The sequence below is a fragment of the Halichoerus grypus genome, chromosome 12 (assembly GCF_964656455.1).
Source record: "Halichoerus grypus chromosome 12, mHalGry1.hap1.1, whole genome shotgun sequence".
Classification (NCBI taxonomy): domain Eukaryota; kingdom Metazoa; phylum Chordata; class Mammalia; order Carnivora; family Phocidae; genus Halichoerus; species Halichoerus grypus.
In genome coordinates, this window is record NC_135723.1 from 30678310 (window position 1) to 30698981 (window position 20672).

The 20672-nt window shown below is 34.5% G+C and overlaps 1 pseudogene; it reads left to right on the forward strand.

Moving 5' to 3' along the window:
- The first annotated feature begins 483 nt into the window (after positions 1-483).
- Positions 484-20672, forward strand: part of LOC118518175 (small ribosomal subunit protein eS21 pseudogene) — a 31406-nt pseudogene continuing 11217 nt past the window's right edge.

Consider the following 20672-nt stretch of genomic DNA (forward strand, 5'->3'; position numbering starts at 1 on the left):
AGTGTAAGCCCTTGGTTTTCCTTCTCTTTATCAGGTTGCTGTTGAAAATTTACTCTTTTACCACCAGATACGGAATCAACAAAAGATGGCTCAGTGAATCTTCCAAGTTCCTTTGATTAAAATTTCATTAAATTGATAAGTGGAAGTCATAGTTTTAAATTTATCATAATCCTTTATTTGCCTTCTGGTTAAGATGCCAGAACCCAGGAAACTGGTTCTCTAAGCCAGAATACACTGAAGTTGTGGGGACAGGAGACACAAAATCTGTGAGCCACTGGAATGGTAGTAAGAGAGGCCACTCCTCCTTCTACCTTCAGTTTCTAGACCCATCTAAAGCGATTTGGGACACAGCAATTGACATTAACCATTGTTTCAACAACTTGAAAGTCAGAGCCCTCAAATTACAGTCTTAGTTCTGTAGCTGGGTTCTTACTTGATCCATTAATAACTTATTCTAATGTTTTATGAAGCTGTTCTAAGGCGATGAGGAATATTACAGGACCGGAGGTTCTGAATGCCACACCTCCCTTACATAAAATGCTAGATACCAAAATCCATGCTTATAAATCAGGATTTGAAAACTATGAGATAGTGATGCTGCCTGAAGCACTGTGAATAGGGGAGACAAATGTTTATAACTCATGTCAATTCCAGTAAAGATGAGTGGTTTTCCTCCCCTTGGTGAAAGAGGTACAGTATATTCAACTTGACATCAAGTGGCTTATGTGGTCTTCATCTGGGATGGTATACATCAAGGGCCCAGCTTTGGTCTCCATTGTTGGAAGAGCAGACATTTTTGGTCCCAACCTTGGTGGTCTCAATTGTAGTATGATGGCTGCTCTGTTATTTATTCCATTATGGTGGGTGTGGGCAGGATTTTTCTGGCTTCCATCTCAAGTCATCCTGTCCACCCAGTTTCTTAGTGCCTCCTCTACACTCTCTTGTGGGTTTTGACATGAGACAAAGAGTTTCACACATAATGCTCTCTCCCATGAGTCCATTTGTACATTTCTTTCCCAGACCTCTTAGTTCCTAATTTCCCTAATTCCACCCTCCCAGGCTCTTGATCAGTTAGCTATATATATATCCTTACTTCAAGCCAATATTCCCTCCACAGAAAGTAGACCTGCAAGGTACTGCTCAAAAGTCTTTTGACTAAGAGTTCTTCTCTCACCATTGATTACTAAAGCCCTCCTTGAATGGAGCTTTAGCATGGCAGTAGTGAATTTTTGGATTGCATTAACATATCATGTTGAACTGTTTCTAAACCAATCCTAAAATTTGTCTTCTTTGTCATTTGATCACAGGGAAATGTTCATAAGATCTTGGTAGTTGATGGAGATATTTCAGTGCAACAGAGGTAGATAAAGTATAGACTAGGGCTATACTTAACACTTAGGTTAAACCTACTTAGTTATAATGTGTTACTATATTTATATATTGCTGGATGCAATTAGCTAACATATTATTGAAGAACTTTAGTCTGTAGAATTCTTTTTCTGTCAAGTTTCTGTCTATTTTTGGCATCAGAGTAATACCAACTTCATACAATAAATTAAGGAGTGTTCTGTTATCTTTCTTATTTTGAACAGGTTGTGTAGAATTGTTACTGTTTTTCCTTAAATGTTTGGTAGCAGTTATATGGGTCTGCATTTTTCTTTGTTGGAAAGACTTTAACTATAAATTCAGTTTCTTTATAAGATATAGGACAAGTTAGCCTTTTTATTTCTTCTTGAGTGAGCCATGTCAGTTTGTTTTATCAAGCAATTCATCTAAGGTTTTTGTCATGGGATTTGTACCATATTCTTGTCCTTGGGGTCTGTGTTAATGTTCTCCCTGTTTTTTCCAATACTTGGCAATGTGTGCCTTCTTTTTTTTACAGTCAGTTTTATCAATGTTGTTGATATTTTCAAACACACAGATTGTGTTTCATTTATTTTCTCCATGATTTTTCAGTTGTCAATTTTCTCGATTTCTGTTCTTTATTCTTTTCTTCTTTATACTTGTTTTGGATTAATTTATTACTGTATTTTTTTTTTAATTTCTTAAGCTGGAGGCTTAAGCCACATCAAAGATTTGAGATCTTTATTCTTCACTTATACAAGTATTTAATGGCATAGATATTCCTCTAAATATTACTTTAGTTGTATTACCAAAATTTTAATATATATGTTTATTTTTTATTAAATGAAAATGTTTTATAATTTTCTTAGAATGTCCTTGTTGATTCATTCATTATTTGTTTTAATTTCCAAATGTGAGTAATTTCTTTTTTGTTAATTTTGCATTTAATTCTGTTATTAGCCTAGGACATACATTCAATTATTCCAACTCTTAAATTTGTGAAGGTTTGTTTTATGGAGCAGAACATGGTTTTATCTTAGGGAATGCTCCATGTGCACTTGAAGGAATACTTACTGTGTTCTTAGTGGACTCTATAAATATCAATTAGATCAGGTTGGTTGATATTAATTTTCAGATGTTCTTTATCGTTACAAGTTATCTGAAGCTCTATTGGTTTTGGATAATTGATATCTTTATCATCATCTACTGTTCTTCATCTTTGGGAATATTTCTGTGCTTAAATCCATTTAATCTGATATTAATATAACTATTTCCACTTTCTCTTGATTATTTTTGCTTAGTATATAATTTTCCATCTTTTTATACTAACCCCTTTTATATTCGAAGTGTATGTTGTGTTGTGTGTGTGTGTAGATGCATGTTGTTAGGCTTAACTTCTTTAATTATTTTAATCTGATGATTCCTGTGTTTTAACAGGTTTTCATAATCTATTACAATTATTTTAATGCAGATGTCATTGGATTAAAGTCTACCATCTGGCTAGCTATTTTCTATTTGTTCCATCAGTTCATTGTTGGAGTTTTCCTCTCTTTCTCTGCCCTCATTTTCATTAGCTACTTCTAACTTTTAGCATTTTATTTTAATTCCCATAATCTTATTATTCTTTTTTAAAGTTTTTAGTGGTTTCTTTAACATTTACTTCTTGATTAATCACAGTCTACCCTCATAACCTTATACCACTACTTCATTGTAATTTAAGCAATTTACAATATATTTTTAATTCTTTCCTTACAACATTTGTACTGTTCTTGATACACATTTTAATTATGCCTATGCTATAAATACACACTAAAGCATGACTATTTTACTCTAGAGAGTCAATTATCTTTACATGAAATGAAAATTAAGAAAAAAAAACATGAAATTTGTAGTTACCTCCACTTACTCCACTTCTGGCACTCTTTATTTTTTTGTACAGATCGAGGCTTCTGTCTCTTAAACAATTTTCACTGCCTAAAGAACCTTCACTGGTATTTCCTATAATCCAAGTCTGCTGGCACCACACTCCTTCATATATCATTGGTAAAGGAAAAATCTACTGTAATCTTTCTTTTTATTTATCTGTATGAAATGTGTTTTGTTTCTATGACTGTCTTAAAGATTTTCCCTTTTACTTGAATTGTGAGCAGTTTATATATGATATCCCTAGATATGCCTAGGTGTTTTGTTTGTTTTTTCAATAGTGTTTGAAGTTATCTGAGCTTCTGGTTCTGTGAGTTTTGTGTTATTAATTTTGTAAAAGGTATCCATTTTTGTAAACATTTTGTCCTTTTCTTTCTTTTATTCTGGGATTTTAATTATATATATTAGACTGTTATGAGTCCATTGACTTCCTTCTTGTTTCTGGTTTTGTTTTTTTTTTCCTAGCATTTCCACTTGGTTATTTGTTATCATTTTCTTCTCTGTTAAAATTACTTATCTGACCTTGAAAAGTCCACCTTTTCCACTAGAGCCCTTAATATGTAAATCATAGTTATTTTTAAATCTTAAAATGTAGCTGACATTTCCCAAGGTCATCTGTATTTCTTTCATATTTCTAAATTTTTAGCAGGGATACACACACACACACACACACACACACACACACATCCTTACAGAAAAATTGAAATGCATGTTCAACATTCGTATTGATTATTAATCATTTCAACAAAATTAAAACAGTGTATTAATATTGTAATCTTGCAGCAGTTATGTACAAATAAAATTTCAATTAGTCCTAACAGTGTTTGATTTATGCAAAGCAAAGGAAGATTATATGTAGAAATAATGAGGTGGCCACTGTATATCTCCTTAATTTGATTTTAAATTGACACTAGCGTCATCTATCAACTTGGGGTGGATATAATAAAACATGCCAGCAAACAGAATTGTTCTGAAATTCATTAATATCATTTTTGCCTTCTGGTTATAGATTATAAATAAGAAATTTAAACAATAATATGCAAAAAATCCAATGTATTTTATTGCATTATAAGTCTTGATTTAAACTAGTTTTTTTAGTAATATATTCTCCACACATTTAAAATTTTTCTGACTTGATTGGTGAAAATAAATTGCCCCCATATTAGAATCAGATTTTCTTCTGAAGAATATGACATTCATGGCAGTCATTCTTCTCTATTACCAGAGAAATGCTCAGGCAGGGGGTATGTTTGCAATTTGATCTTTATCACTGAAAATACTAAATGTTACCTTTAAACATACAACTTTAAGCTTGAAAGATTATGTTTTATTTTTTATACAAAATATGGAAGATTAAGATGAAACTTTTTATTCTGTAACATATTTTCCATCTAGGATACATGACCAGTGAAATTTGGAAGCAATAACACATTGGTGATATTCTGTTTTGAATTTAATTTAAAGTAAAATCTTCAAGTAGTTTTTGGATTTGTCTTAAAGGTCATCACACAGTATCCAGGGAGCTTAATATGCCAAAGCCAAATATTTGATTTTAATGTAGTACTTTGCAATTGACTATAAGTATACTACGTATCCTTTCTAGTTCTTATCTTTTTCTCTGGGAGAAAGAAATGAATTTTATTATGGTAATCAAATCTTTGTTAAGCATCTGAAATGCAAGGCTATATAAAACATGTACATCTTAGCCTTTATATTAAATTGTTATAATGATCACTGGTTGTTATTACTTTTAATTTTAATGAATTAGAATTCATTGTATTACTACTGTCATTTCAAAATATGACTTGTCATATAATATGGGGTCTTCTTCCCTATTAGGTTATAGTCCTTTCAATGAACATGTAAAATTCTATTTTTACTACCAATGAAGCTCTAAATATAAATGAGTACCTTGCATTTACATACTATTAACAGCCTACATATGAACAAGGGTGGTTGAATATCACCTCAAATTTCATTGTCTTATCCAACATAGGGGACTTAGAATAAGGTTGATAAAATTAAAATATTTGATAACTTGATCATAAATAGTAACGTAAATTCTGTTAGTATTCCTGGCAAAGACTCCTTAAGAGCATAATACTTAGGAACTGAAAAAAATTCTAAAAATGACAAAAAATATGATAACTGAGGAAGTATCCTTGAGTAAAAAGAATGAACTGATTCAAGGGCAAATATATGAGAATTTTTCCTGCTACAAATATTTTACAGCAGTATTTCTGTTTCTAAATCCTAAATACTAGCTCTTTTGGCATAATTCTTCATCATCATCATCATCATCATCATCATGCCATTTGTTGTAGCTAGCACTTATTATTGTATTTGTTATGCACATCTTACTAACATGACCCTTCATCCTCTCATCTCTGAAAGACAGAAATTTTAATTTTGAAACTATTTTGTAGATGAAAAGAAGCCCAGAGGAAAGCAACTTGCTCAAGATCACTCATTTAAGATCTAAAGACATTACTTTTTTTCACAGCATTGTGTTTGATTTTAAAGTTGGAATAGAAATAATGGGAACATGTACATCCCTTAGATCACACAATTAAAATTTGACTTCCATTCCATATTAAATTTATCATCATTTTTCTTGTTTTAAAAACTAGCAATTTTGAAGGAGTAGTTGACTTTTCATTTACCTCATTGCTCATATACCCAGTTACCAGCGCTATTTCTTCCCTTGAAATATCCTTTATGTGTGTCCTTTTCTCTTTATTTCCATCACACTAATTCATATCCCAATCTCAAAACATCGTAATAGTCTCTTCGCCTCTAGCTTCAAATTCATCCCCCTGCCAGCTAAATCCTTCTAAAACATTACATTCATCAGATGACTCCCATGATCAAATATTGAGAAAAATCTCCACAGTTGCTAGTATAGTTTAGGCCTTCATCATTGTGTCTCTCACACAAACTAATGAAATCATTCTCATTATCTCTAATCTTGCTCCTTTCTAATATACTAGCCACTCTGTTTCCTTAGTAACTTTATCGAAAGGCAAATTTGACCATGTTTTTTCCTTATACCAATGACTCAGTAACTTCTAAATATTAAAGGTAGATCCAGGCTCTTCTGCATGTAAAGAAGACCTCTTGGTCTTTTCACAATTGCTTATTTTGCCCTAAGATTGATTTGCTCTTTTCTGACACTATATGTTGATTCTGACCTCTGTATTTTCTCATGGTGACCTCTTGACTGGAAATCTTTTTTTTTCTTTTAAAGATTTTATTTATTTATTCGAGAGAGAGAATGAGACAGAGAGAGAGCATGAGAGGAAGGAGGGTCAGAGGGAGAAGCAGAGCCCCCCGCCGAGCAGGGAGCCTGATGCGGGACTCGATCCTGGGACTCCAGGATCATGACCTGAGCCAAAGGCAGCCGCCCAACCAACTGAGCCACCCAGGCGCTCCGACTGGAAATCTTTAAACCATCATCTTCCCACTTGCACTTTCTCTTCCCTTCCCATCTCCTATACTTTACTACACATCTCATTTTTCAGGCCTCAGCTTAAGACATATCTTCTAAGTAAAGCATTTCCTGTTCTATTCTTATGACCCAGATTGGATTAACTACTTTTTTTTTTTTTTTTTTTGGTATTGAGGTGAAATTTATTTAACATAAATGTAACCATCTCAATGGGTCAAATTCAGTGACATTTAAGACATTCACAATGTTGTGTAGTTATCATTTATATCAACTTTGAGAATAGTTTCATCATTCCCCTAAAAAAGGCTTGTACATGTTAAGCTTGACCAGTTGGTGTCATATCTAAGAATCTGTTGCCAAACCCCAGGTCATGAAGGTTTTCTCTTGTTTTCTCTAAGAATTTCATAGTTTTACCTGATACATTTATGTCTATGATCCATTTTGAGTTAAATGTTGTATATGCTGTGAGATAGGGGTCCGACTTAATTCTTCTCTGGATATTCAATTGTCCCAGCACAATTTGTTGGAAAGACTATTTTTAACTCATTGAATACTTTTGGAACCATTGTTGAATTGGCCATAAATGCATGGATTTATTTCTGGACTCCCAATTCTATTCCATTGGTTTGTATGCCTATTTTATGCCAATAACACATGCTTTGATAACTTAGCTTTGTAGTAAATTTTGGTGAAAGAATGAGTCCTCCCCCTTTTTCTTCTTTTTCTAGATAGTTTCATCTTAGGAGCCCCCTGCAATTTCATATAAATTTGAGAATTAGCTTTTCCATTTCTGAAAAAAAAAAAAAAGCCTGTTGAAATTTTAATAGGGATTCATATCATTTCATTTGTAGATATCTTTGGGTACTATTGCTACCTTAACAATACTAAGTCTTCTGATCCATGGTTTTTGTTTATTTAGATTGACTTTAATTTCTTTCAGCAATATTTTGTAGTTTTAACTGTATGAATCCTTTACTAGCCTGGTTTAGTCCTAGGTATTTTAGTTTTTCGGATGTTACTATGAATAGAATCATTTTATTAATTTCCTTTTTGAATTGTCCATGGCTAGTGTACAAAAATACAACTAATATTTGTGTGTTAATCATGTGTGTTGTACTTTGCTGAATTTTCTTATTAGCTCTAATAGGTCTTTTTGTGGATTCTTAGGATTTTATATATATCAAATTATGTTATCTGCATTTGGTTTTACTTTCTCCTTTCTGATTCTGATGCCTTTTATTTCTTCTTCCTGCTGAATTTCTCTGGCTAAACTACCAGTACAATGGTGAATAGAAGTGGTGAAAGTGGGCATTCTTATCTTTTTCCTGATCTTAGTGAAGCTTTCAGTTTTCAACATGGAGAAATAGTAGATACAGGCTTTCTATAAATGTCCTTTATCAGGGAAGAATTTTCCTTCTATTCCAAGTTTGTTGAATATTTTTATTATGAATGCGTATTGGATTTTTTCAAATGATATTTCTGCATCAATTGAGATCATTCTTGTGATGGTTAATTTTTTGTGTTACCTTGATTGTGCTAAACAATGCACAGATAGGAGGTAAACACTCTTTTTGGATATGTCTGGCAGTGTGTCTCTGGAAGAAATTAGCATCTGACTCAATGGACTGAGTAAAGAATATCACCTTCAGTAATGTGGGTGGGCATTTTCCAGTCTGTTGAAGTCCTGATAGAACAAAAGGGTGAGGGGAACGATGAATTCACTCATTCTTTTTTTTTTTTTAAGATTTTATTTATTTATTTGACAGAGAGAGACACAGCTAGAGAGGGGACACAAGCAGGGAGAGTGGGAGAGGGAGAAGCAGGCTCTTTGCTGAGCAGGGAGCCCAATGTGAGGCTTGATCCCAAGACCCTGGGACCATGACCTGAGCCGAAGGCAGATGCTTAATGACTGAGCCACCCAGGTGCCCCGAATTCACTCATTCTTAGGCTGAGACATCTATCTTGTCCTATCTTCAGACATTGGCACTCCTAATTCCTGGGTATTCAAACTCAGACTGGTCAGACTGGTGCTTACACGGTCAGCTGTCCATCATCTCCCAATTCTCAGGACTTCAGATTCAGACTGAATTATACCACTGCCTTCCCTGGTTCTCCAGCCTGATGGCAGATGTGGGACTTCCTGGCCTCCATAACCATGTGAGTCAATCCTTATAATATATCTCTTATGTATATTGTATTGATTCTATTTTACACAGAAGTCTAAGACAATCATGCTTCATATTTTGTTGTTTTTTCCTTCAGTCTACTAATGTGGTATATTACATTGGTTGATGTTTCTTTGTTGAACCACCCTTGCATTCCTCAGATAAATCTCACTAGATCAAGATACATAATTCTTTTAATAGGATGGTAACTTTGGTTTGTTAGCATTTTGTTGAGGATTTTTGTAACTATATTTACCAGTATTATTTGTCTGTGGTTTTCTTGTGATGTCTTTGGCATTGATTTCTGGTTTTATTCCATGCTTGGTCAGAGAAAATACTTGACACAATGTCTATCTGTTTAACTTTATTGAGAATTGTTTTGTGGTCCAACATATGGTCTGTCCTTGAGATATTGCATATCCAATTGCTATTATAAAACTATTTCTCCCTTTAAGTGTGTCAATTTTTACTTAATATGTTCTGTGACTCTTGTTTGATGCACATATGTTCATAATTATTATATCTTCTTAATGAATTGATCTTCTTATCACTATATATTATCTTTTGTCTCTTGTAAAGGTTTTTACTTTGAAATCTATCTTGTCTGGTATTAGTGTGCCACTCAGCTCTCTTTTGGTTACCATTTACATGGAATATCTTATTCCATCCATCCTGTCATTTTCAACCTATTTGTATCTTTGGATTTAAGTCAGTCTCCTATAGATAGCATAGAGTTGGATCATTTTCCTTTATTTTTTACTTTTTTAAAGTTTTGGTTTAAATCCATTCTGCTGATATTTGCCTTTTAATAAGATAAATTAATCCATTTATATTTAAAGTAATTATAAATGAAAAAATCTTATGCCATTTTGTTATTTTTTCTATTTCTTTGTTCCTCAGTTCTTCTATTTTGGTCTTTCTATATTTTTAATTAACTTTTTGTAATGTATTATTTCAGTTACTTTCTGATTTAGTTTCTGAACATTTCTGGCTATTTTTTCAGTGCTTACCTTGGGGATTACATTTGATTTCTTAAAGTTATAACATCTATTTTGAATTAGTACCACCTTAGCTTCATAATATACACAAACTTTGGTTCTATATATAGCTCCTTCCTTCCCCTTTGTACCGTCAACAATTACACCTTTATGCATTGTGTGCCCATTAATATAGATTTATAAATACTGTTCAGTGCATTTATGTTTTTGTTTTTTTTTTCAAATATGTGGGAAAAAAAGAGGAGTTATAAACCAAAAATGCAATAAGACTGCCTTTTGAATTTACCTATTCAGTTACTTTTACTAGTATTCTTTATTTATTCATTTGCCTTCAAGTTACTCCCTAGTATTCTTTCACCTATTCCTGAAGGATTCCCTTCAGCATTTCTTATAAAGCAGGTCTAATGATAACAAACTCACTCAGCACTTGTTTATCTGAAAATGTCTTAATTTCTCCAATTCTGATGTAGAATATTTGCAAGACATAAATTCTTGGCTGTCAATCTTTATTCTTTCAGGACTTCACATACATCTCCCACTACCTCTAGCCTCCGTGGTTTCTGCTGGAAAAAAAAAAAAAAATGCTGTTAATCTCCTTAAGGATTCATTATACATGATTAGTCCCTCTCTTTTGCTGGTTTGTCTTTTTTACAATTTTGATGTTTTGGGTTTTTTGTTGCTGTTGTTGTAATGTCTGCATTCTTTGTTGCATATAGTCTTTGAAATTTCTGTTCCTGTAGCTTGTGGTCAGCTAGTGTTTTGACAGACACTCCCTTTGACAACTGGAGCCAAAAGAAAACAGAAAATGAAAGAGAAAGAAAGAAAAAGAAAATGAGAGAAATACTCGCGGTATTTGCAAATGGGCCCTGAGTTGGGGCACTCCTTCAGTGCTTAGCCTGGCCATGTAAAACTGCCTCAGGCTCATTGCTTTCACTGAGCCTAATGATCAACCAGATGTGAAACTTAAGGACTTCTCAGGTCTCTCTGAGTGTATGCATCTTGACCTGGACATATGCATGGATTTCTAAATTCCCTGGTATACACAATGTCTTCAATAGCCAAATTACCCAAAGGAACTCTCTCTCAATTTTGTCCTCTAAGACTTTTGGCATGTTTACTGTTTGCCTTAACTGTAAACATCTGCCCCAAGTTGCAGTGATTTGTTCATTTACTTTAAATGTTTTTGAGGAATGTCCTTCATACAGCCATTTTTCCATCCTAACAAAGTTCCATGGTAGGTAACGCATGTAAGTACACAAACACTACATATACCGTCCATCAGTAAGTCCTAATATCTTGAATCCCCACACTTTTCCATGCTGATTTCCTCTCTAGTCCCTATTACTACTACCTCTCCCTGGGCCACTAAGACAGTTTGTATAGAGGGCTACTCACAATCTGTTTTTCCTAGGAGACAGGCATAATGCTTTGAAAGTTAACTTTATGTCATCCACCAAGCATAAAACTATGGCTTTTATTACTCTTAGGATAAAGAATGATATTCATGACATGGCCTTTGTGACTATACATATAATTACATGTAGTTATTTTCTGTTGTTATTTACATTCTCATTTATATCCAGAGAATTTTAATTATTCATAAAATATGAATAAACATAATGGTAACTAACTACTAAGTTATATTGAAGATTAAGTAAATATGCATAAAGTATACATAAAGTTCTTAGAATAAGGTCTAGTACAGAGTAAGCACTGATATATGTTAGTAATTATCATTATCCTAAAATTACTATAAATGATTAACACAAATCATGTAGATTTAATTGGTTGATTTAAATATATTAAAAGGATGATTTTAACTGCACAAGTTTTAACCAACACACCAAATGTAGAACGAGTCCTCACTAAGGATGAGATTTCAAAATAGTGAGGTTGTTGTCATTATTTCAATCATCATAATCATATTAAAGAAGCATTTTATTTATTTATTTATTTATTTTAAGATTTTATTTACTTGACAGAGAGATAGATAGATCACAAGTGGGCAGAGCGGCAGGCAGAGGCAGAGGGAACAGACTCCCCACTGAGCAGGGAGCCCGATGTGGGACTCGATCCCAGGACCCTGGGATCATGACCTGAGCCGAAGGCAGATGCTTAACGACTGAGCCACCCAGGCGCCCTAAAGAAGCATTTTAAATATATTTTGAGGTATCTGTCAAATAAATGGATAAACATGTTTACCATAAAGTATAGAAGAGCAGATAAGCATATTGTTTAACATATTCTACAAGATTAACTAAATGAAGTATTTAATCTCTCTGGGTGAGAAGTGGGCCTAGATAATTCTATAAGACAGACTATATGTAGTAACAAGTGTATGAAACTGTATCAGTGTTGTAGTTTAGCCCTTTATTATTGTACTTCATGAGGTGATATTACCAGGATGACCTTTGATCTTTTTTCTTTTTTTTTCTTCCTGAAATAGCAAGAAATTTGTCAACATCAATTGCTAACTATCATTAACAAACATCTTATCTGTTACTGAACATCTCTTCTTATCCATTTTTATAGAACTCTTAAATATTAACCATAGCTGAAATTCAGCAGAGTGTAGAATAAGATGCTATGAGAGTCTGTAGAGTTTTGTGATGATGCAAAAATTATTTAAAATATCAAGAGATACATCCTAGTATAACTCTAATATTTCTACAATACATTTTTTTAAAATACGATACTATTTTCTCCTTGGCTATGGTGGAATTATGCCTTGTATAGCTCACAATCAATCTTCAAGTGTGTCTTAATCAACATTTCTATGCTCTGATTTTCTTCACTTTATATTTTGCCGTATTTACCCTATGGCATTTTCTTAATGAGGTTATTTTCTCTGCGGGACTAACATAAATTGCTTAATTAATTTCCCTCACATCATTAAAAGCAATGAACTCCATTAATGTTACTGAGACTGAAAATAAATACAGTGTTAGACAATTGAAATGATCATGAATCTCACTGTAGCAATTGCTTTGCATAAAATAGTCCAAATAGTGTTGGCCTACTTAGTGTAAGATTTTCAACAATACATCTCAGACATCTTGGGTTATGATCCAGAGCCCAGTACCTGTAGCTATAGCAGATATAGACAAATTGTTAACTCAATACAGATTTCATTGACTTTATCTGTATAAAAAGATAATTGTTAAATTTTAAAGAATCAGAGAAAAAGAAGATATCAAAAATGGTTTTAATGTTTGAAATTGAGGATTAGTGAACTCCAGAGATTACCAACTTTAGGTAGGGTCACAAGATTGATAAATCATTATTTTACCAGTTAATCTCTCTTTCTTTCAAGAAAGAAATTTTTTTTAAAGAACCTTTTACACAAAAATAGAAAAAAATAAACTGGGCCTTTATTATGTTGAGGTATGTTACCTCTAAATGAACTTTGTGGAGAATTTTATCATGAATAGATGTTGAATTTTGTCAAATCTTTTTGTTGTTGTTGTTGTTACCTATTGAAATGGTCATAAGGTTTTTATCTCTTCTCTTGTTAATGTGATATATTACATTGATGGACTTGTGAATACTGAACCACCCTTGTAACACTGGAGTAAATCTCACTTGATCATGGTGAATGATTTTTTTGAAGTATTGTTGAATTCAGTTTGCTAATATTTTGTTGAGAATTTTTGCATACATGTTCATCGAAGACATTGGCCTGTAGTTTTCTTTTTTTGTCATGTCTTTGTCTGGTTTTGGTATTAGTGTAATGGTGGCCTCATATAATGAATTTGGAAAATTTCCTTTCTCTTCTATTTTCTTGGAATAGTTTGAGAAGAATAAGTATTAACTCTTCTTTAAATGTTTGGCAGAATTCACCTAAGAAGCCATCTGGTCCTGGACTTCTGTTTGTTGGAATTTTTTAATTCTTACTGATTCAAATTTCATTACTAGTAATTGGTCTGTTCAAACTTCCTGTATCTTCCTGATTTACTTTTGGAAGATTATATGGTTCTAGGAATTTATTCATTTTCCTAGGTTTCCAATTTGTTGTTGTATAATTTTTTATAATAGTCTCTTACAATCCTTTGTATTTTGTGATGTCAGTTATTTCTTCATTTCTGATTTTATTTATTTGAGTCCTCCTTTTTTTCTTTATGAGTCTGGCTAAAGGTTTGTCAATTTTGTTTATCTTTTCAAAGAACCTGCTCCTGGTTTCATTGATCCTTTATACTGTTTTTGTTTTTTCTTTGTTTTGTTTTTTTAGTCTATTTCATTTATTTTTGCTCTAATCTTTATTATTTCCTTTTTCTACTAGCTTTGACTTTGTTCTTTGTCGACCTCTTTTATGGGTAAGGTTATTAGTTAAATATTCTTTAAAAACATTGATTTAAAACACAAATCTCTCAAAAATCATAAATATCAGGACAAGAAGGTAGCTCAGTCAGTTGAGCATCTGACTCGGTTTTGGCTCAGGTCGTGATCTCATGGGTCATGAGATCAAGCCCTGTGTCAGGCTCTGTGCTCAGTGGGGAGTCTGTTTGAAGATTCTCTCCCTCTGCCCCCATCCCCCTTGCTCACTCTCGAGCAAATAAATAAATCTTAAAAAAAATCATATTCTATACCCAAGCCCTCTTAAGTATTACAACACTAGAAAAAATTATAGAACTGTGATTAAAGTTATATGTGCTACTGTTATTGCACACTGACTTACTCCTTTTATCCTCATAGTCATTTAAATCCTACTGACATATAGAAACACTTATGTGTATATATCCAGGTTCAAGAAATAGAACACTGACTTAATGATTCTGAGTTGTCAAGTCCGGAGTGTGATTTTCAACTTATTTTTATTATGGGAAATAAAGAGTTAAGTTTGAGTCTTCCATATTAATTTACATGTAGGGTTTGATGGCTATTCTTACATAAATTACCAGGGAAATTCTATGTTTTGTAATGTCAGTGTTTGTAATGTGGAACTCAAATGTCTCAAGTGCATACCATTTATTCCAGCCTGGGTCTCCAGTCCACTTCCTTCCCAAATTTACCAAGTCATATAGAGGGTGTTGGACAGTTTACTAATTATATCAGTATGTCTACTTAACAGTAGACACTCAGAGAGTCTCAGAGTGCTCAAAAGGTTTTATTTCCCAGAATATGAGAAGCTAACTTTGTATATTTCATTTCCATTTTGGTACATTTGGCTCATTCATTCGTTTGCTACATTCCACATACCTGAAACCAGGCTTATTTCCCATCGTCCCCTTATCTTTCAATGAGCTGTTTTATTTATAGTTTCATGTATCTCTTCATTTAGCTAGAAAAAAATTGCATTTATACTATATAAAGTGATGTATAATTAATAAAAGAAACCAACGCCTGTGCATTATAGCATATACATATAATCATAACATAATTCTGTCTTAATATGTTTAAATTTTAATTAAGACTTTTTGGTACTTTTTATGTTTATTTTCATTATTTGATTATCATTCTATTCTTACAATAATTTTATACTCTTATTTGAGTAAGTTATAATTATTTTTCAGTATTGGATGCCAAATTAAAACAATTTGAACAGTGGGAGGCCCTATTGGCTTACTCTTTGTCCTTTCAAAATTATCTTAGAGATTTTTTACAGTGTTTTCACAATAAACATAAAATCCAGATGTACTTTGCTTTTTCTTACATCACAATATGGGATGAGATACTAATAGTGGAAGTCTCTTTTAAAGAGAAAATATTATTTCAGATAAATTTTTAGTGTTAGGCATATATAATAGATTTCTTTAATAAGCATTTACTGAGCATATATGATACAACACGGTTTTTTCATGCAAGGTACAATTAAATGAACCCCTTTTTCTCTTGAATTTATATTAAAGTGGAGTTCAAGTAGATTTATTTTATAACTTCTTTTTATTCTTGTTGCTATTGTTACATTTATATTATTATTGATTTTATCAGAATACTATATTCATTTTTATTTTTTATTGTTATGTTAATCACCATACATTACATCATTAGTTTTTGATGTAGTGTTCCATGATTCATTGTTTGTGCATAATACCCAGTGCTCCATGCATAATGTGTCCTCTTTAATACCCATCACTAGGCTAACCCATCCTCTCACCCCCCTACCCTCTAGAACCCTCAGTTTGTTTCTCAGAGTCTATCGTCTCTCATGGTTCATCTCCCCCTCCGATTCCCCCCCTTCATTCTTCCCCTCCTGCTATCTTCTTCTTCTTTTTTTTTTTCTTAACATATATTGCATTATTTGTTTCAGAGGTACAGATCTGTGATTCAACAGTCTTGCACAATTCACAGAGCTCACCATAGCACATACCCTCCCCAATGTCTATCACCCAACCACCCCATCCCTCCCACCCCCCACTACTCCAGCAACCCTCAGTTTGTTTCCTGAGATTAAAAATTCCTCATATCAGTGAGGTCATATGATACATGTCTTTCTCTGACTGACTTATTTCGCTCAGCATAACACCCTCAAGTTCTGTCCACATCATTGCAAATGGCAAGATCTCATTCCTTTTGATGGCTGCATAATATTCCATTGTATATTTATACCACATCTTCTTTATCCATTCATCTGTAGATGGAAATCTTGGCTCTTTCCACAGTTTGGATATTGTGGACATTGCTGCTATAAACATCGGGGTGCACGTACCCCTTCAGATCACTACATTTGTATCTTTGGGGTAAATACCCAGTAGTGCAATTGCGGGATCATATGGTAGCTCTATTTTCAACTTTTTGAGGAACCTCCATACTGTTTTCCAGAGTGGCTGCACCCGCTTGCATTCCCACCAACAGTGTAGGAGGGTTCCCCTTTCTCCGCATCCCCACCAACATCTGTCATTTCCTGACTTGTTAATTTTAGCCATTCTGACTGGTGTGAGGTGGTATCTCATTGAGGTTTTGATTTGGACTTCCCTGATACTGAGCAATGTTCACCACTTTTTCATGTGTCTGTTGGCCATTTGGATGTCTTCCTTGGAAAAATGTCTGTTCATGTCTTCTGCCTATTTCTTGATTGGATCATTTGTTTTTTGGGTGTTGAGTTTGATAAGTTCTTTATAGATTTTGGATACTAGCCCTTTATCTGATATGTCATTTGCAAATATCTTCTCCCATTCTGTCGGTTGTCTTTTGGTTTTGTTGACTGTTTCTTTTGCTATGCAAAAGCTTTTTATCTTGATGAAGTCCCAATAGTTCATTTTTGCCCTTGCTTCCCTTGCCTTTGGCGATGTTTCTAGGAAGAAGTTGCTGTGGTTGAGGGCGAAGAGGTTGCTGCCTGTGTTCTCCTTTAGGATGTTGATGGACTCCTGTCTCACATTGAGGTCTTTCAACCATTTGGAGTCTATTTTTGTGTGTAGTGTAAGGAAATGGTCCAGTTTCATTCTTCTGCATGTGGCTGTCCAGTTTTCCCAACACCATTTGTTGAAGAGACTGTCTTTTTTCCATTGGACCTTCTTTGCTGCTTTGTCAAAGATTAGTTGACCATAAAGCTGAGGGTCCATTTCTGGGCTCTCTATTCTGTTCCATTGATCTATGTGTCTATTTTTGTGCCAGTACCATACTGTCTTGATGATGACAGCTTTATAATAGAGCTGGAAGTCCGGAATTGTGATGCCACCAGCTTTGCTTTTCTTTTTCAACATTCCTCTGGCTATTCGGGGTCTTTTCTGGTTCCACACAGATTTTAGGATTATTTGTTCCATTTCTTTGAAAAAAGTGGATGGTATTTTGATGGGGATTGCATTGAATGTGTAGATTGTTCTAGGTAGCATTGACATCTTCACAATATTTGTTCCTCCAATCCACGAACATGGAATTTTTTCCATTTCTTTGTGTCTTTCTCAATTTCTTTCATAGTTTCTTTCATATAGTTTTCTGAGTACAGATCCTTTGCCTCTTTGGTTAGATTTATACCTAGGTATCTTATGGTTTTGGGTGCAATTGTAAATGGGATCGACTCCTTCATTTCTCTTTCTTCTGTCTTGTTGTTGGTGTATAGGAATGCCACTGATTTCTGTGCATTGATTTTATATTCTGCCACTTTACTGAATTCCTGTATGAGTTCTAGCAGTTTTGGGGTGGAGTCTTTTCAGTTTTCCCCATAAAATATCCTATCATCTGCAAAGAGTGAGAGTTTGACTTCTTTGCCAATTTGGATGCCTTTGATTTCTTTTTGTTGTCTGATTGCTGTGGCTAGGACTTCTAATACTATATTGAATAGCAGTGGTGATAGTGGACATCCCTGCCGTGTTCCTGACCTTAGGGGAAAAGCTCTGATAGTGTGTGTCTTTTGATTGGGGCATTTAGCCCATTTACATTCAGGGTAATTATTGACAGATATGAATTTAGTGCCATTGTATTGCCTGTAAGGTGACTGTTCTGTTACTGTATATTGTCTGTGTTTCTTTCCGGTCTATGTTGCTTTTAGGCTCTGTCTTTGCTTAGAGGATCCCTTTCAATATTTCTTGTAGGGCTGGTTTTGTGTTTGCAAATTCCTTTAGTTTTTGTTTGTCCTGGAAGCTTTTTATCTCTCCTTCTATTTTCAGTGACAGCCTAGCTGGATATAGTATTCTTGGCTGCATATTTTTCTCATTTAGTGCTCTGAATAGATCATGCCAGTCCTTTCTGGCCTGCCAGGTCTCTGTGGATAAGTCTGTTGCCAGTCTAATGTTTCTACCATTGTAGGTTACAGATCTCTTCCCCCAAGCTGCTTTCAGGATTTTCTCTTTGTCTCTGAGACTCGTCAGTTTTACTATTAGATGTCAGGGTGTTGACCTATTTTTATTGATTTTGAGAGGGGTTCTCTGTGCTTCCTGGATTTTGATGCCGGTTTCTTTCCCCAAATTAGGGAAGTTCTCTGCTATAATTTGCTCCAATATACCTTCTCCCCCTCTTTCTCTTTCTTCTTCTTCTGGAATCCCAATTATTCTAATGTTGTTTCATCTTATGGTATCACTTATCTCTCGAATTCTGCCCTCGTGACCTAGTAGTTGTTTATCTCTTTTTCCTCAGCTTCTTTATTTTCCATCATTTGGTCTTCTATATCACTAATTCTCTCTTCTGCCTCATTTATCCTAGCAGTTAGAGCCCCCATTTTTTATTGCACCTCATTAATAGCCTTTTTGATTTCAACTTGGTTAGATTTTAGTTCTCTTATTTCTCCAGAAAAGGTTTTTCTAAAAACTTCCATGCTTTTTTCAACCCCATCTAGCATCTTTAAAATCATGATTCTAATGTCTAGGTCCGACATCGTACTAATGTCCATATTGAGTAGGTCCCTGGCAGTCGTTACTACCACTTGTTCTTTTTGTTGAGGTGATTTTTTCCGTCTTGTCATTTTGTCCAGAGGAGAATAGATGAATGAGAGAACAAAATGCTGACAGGGTAACAATATCCCCAGAAAATATACTCTAAACAAGTCAGAAAAGACCTGAAACCGGGGGAAAAGAAAGGGAAAGAAAGAAACAGGAAAAAGAAAAAAAAAGAAAAAGATAAAAACAAACAAAAACAGAACAAAACAAAAAAAACAGAATGTGATCAAATATGATCAATGGTGCATAGATCAGTGCCACACACTAGATTTTGGGTGTATTTTGGTCTGTTAGAAGAAAGTGCCTCCCAAAATTTTAAAGAAAGAAAAACTTATATATGTACAAAATAAGGGTTGATACGATGAAGGGATGGAATATGACTGTAAAGATGAAAATTATAAAAAATTTTATAAAAGGAATTGATAAGATAAGTTGTTTGAAAAAAGAAAGAAGAGGATTTAAAAAAAAAGAAAGAAAAAAAAGGGAGAGAATGTGATCAGGCAGGAGACTAGAGCAAAGCCATACACTAGATATTTAGGGTATATTTTGATCTGTTAGAAGAAACTGTATCTCAAAATTTTAAAGAGAGAACAACTTATATATATATGCCAAAAATAAAGGTAACTACTATAAAGGGATAGAATATGATTCTAAAAATGAAAAATAAAAATGTTTTTTAAAAAGGGGATTGATAAGATGTTGGTTGAAAAAGGGAAAAAGAAAAATTCAAAAAAAAAAAGACAGTTAAAAAAAAATTAACTTTGAAAGACTAAAGAATCATGGTAAAAAAGCCATGGATTCTATGTGCAGTATTCCCCTAGCGCTGGAGTTCTGTCGTTCTCACTGATCGGTAAACTTGGACTTGGCTGGCTGTTCTCGCTGATCTCCTGGGGGAGGGGCCTGTTGCCGTGGATCCCAAATGTCTTTGCGGGAGGCGGAATTGCCTCGCCCTTGCCCGGTCCAGGCTAAGTAATCTGCTCAGGTTTGCTCTCGGGAGCTTTTGTTCCCTGCAAGCTTTCCGTACAGCTTTGGAGGACGAGAGTGAAAATGGTGGCCTCCCAAACTCCGGCCCTGAGGAGCCAAGAATTCAGGGCCCCACTCCTCAGTGCGCCCCCAGAGAAAAGCAGTCAGTCACTCCCGTCTCCCTGGTCTCCTGCCACACTCTGTGCTCACCCGGCCTGTGACCGAGCATTTCTATCTCTGGCACATGACCCCGTGTGGAGTCTCCAAACCCAGCAGATCCCTGCGGTGCACTCCCGCGCTGCTCCTCCCAGGAGAAGAAGGTGAGTCTCCCGGATCTGCCGCTTGTTGGGTCCCTGGTGGAGGAGCAGTGGCCCGACTGTGCCGCGGATCACGGTTTATGGCAACCCTGAGCTGAGAGCCTGCGCCTGGGCTCCATCTCTGCAGCCGGCTTCCCCGCTCCGATACCTGGGAGCTCTGCCGCACTCAGGCACCCGCGGTCTTTCTGTGACCCCAAGGGTCCTGA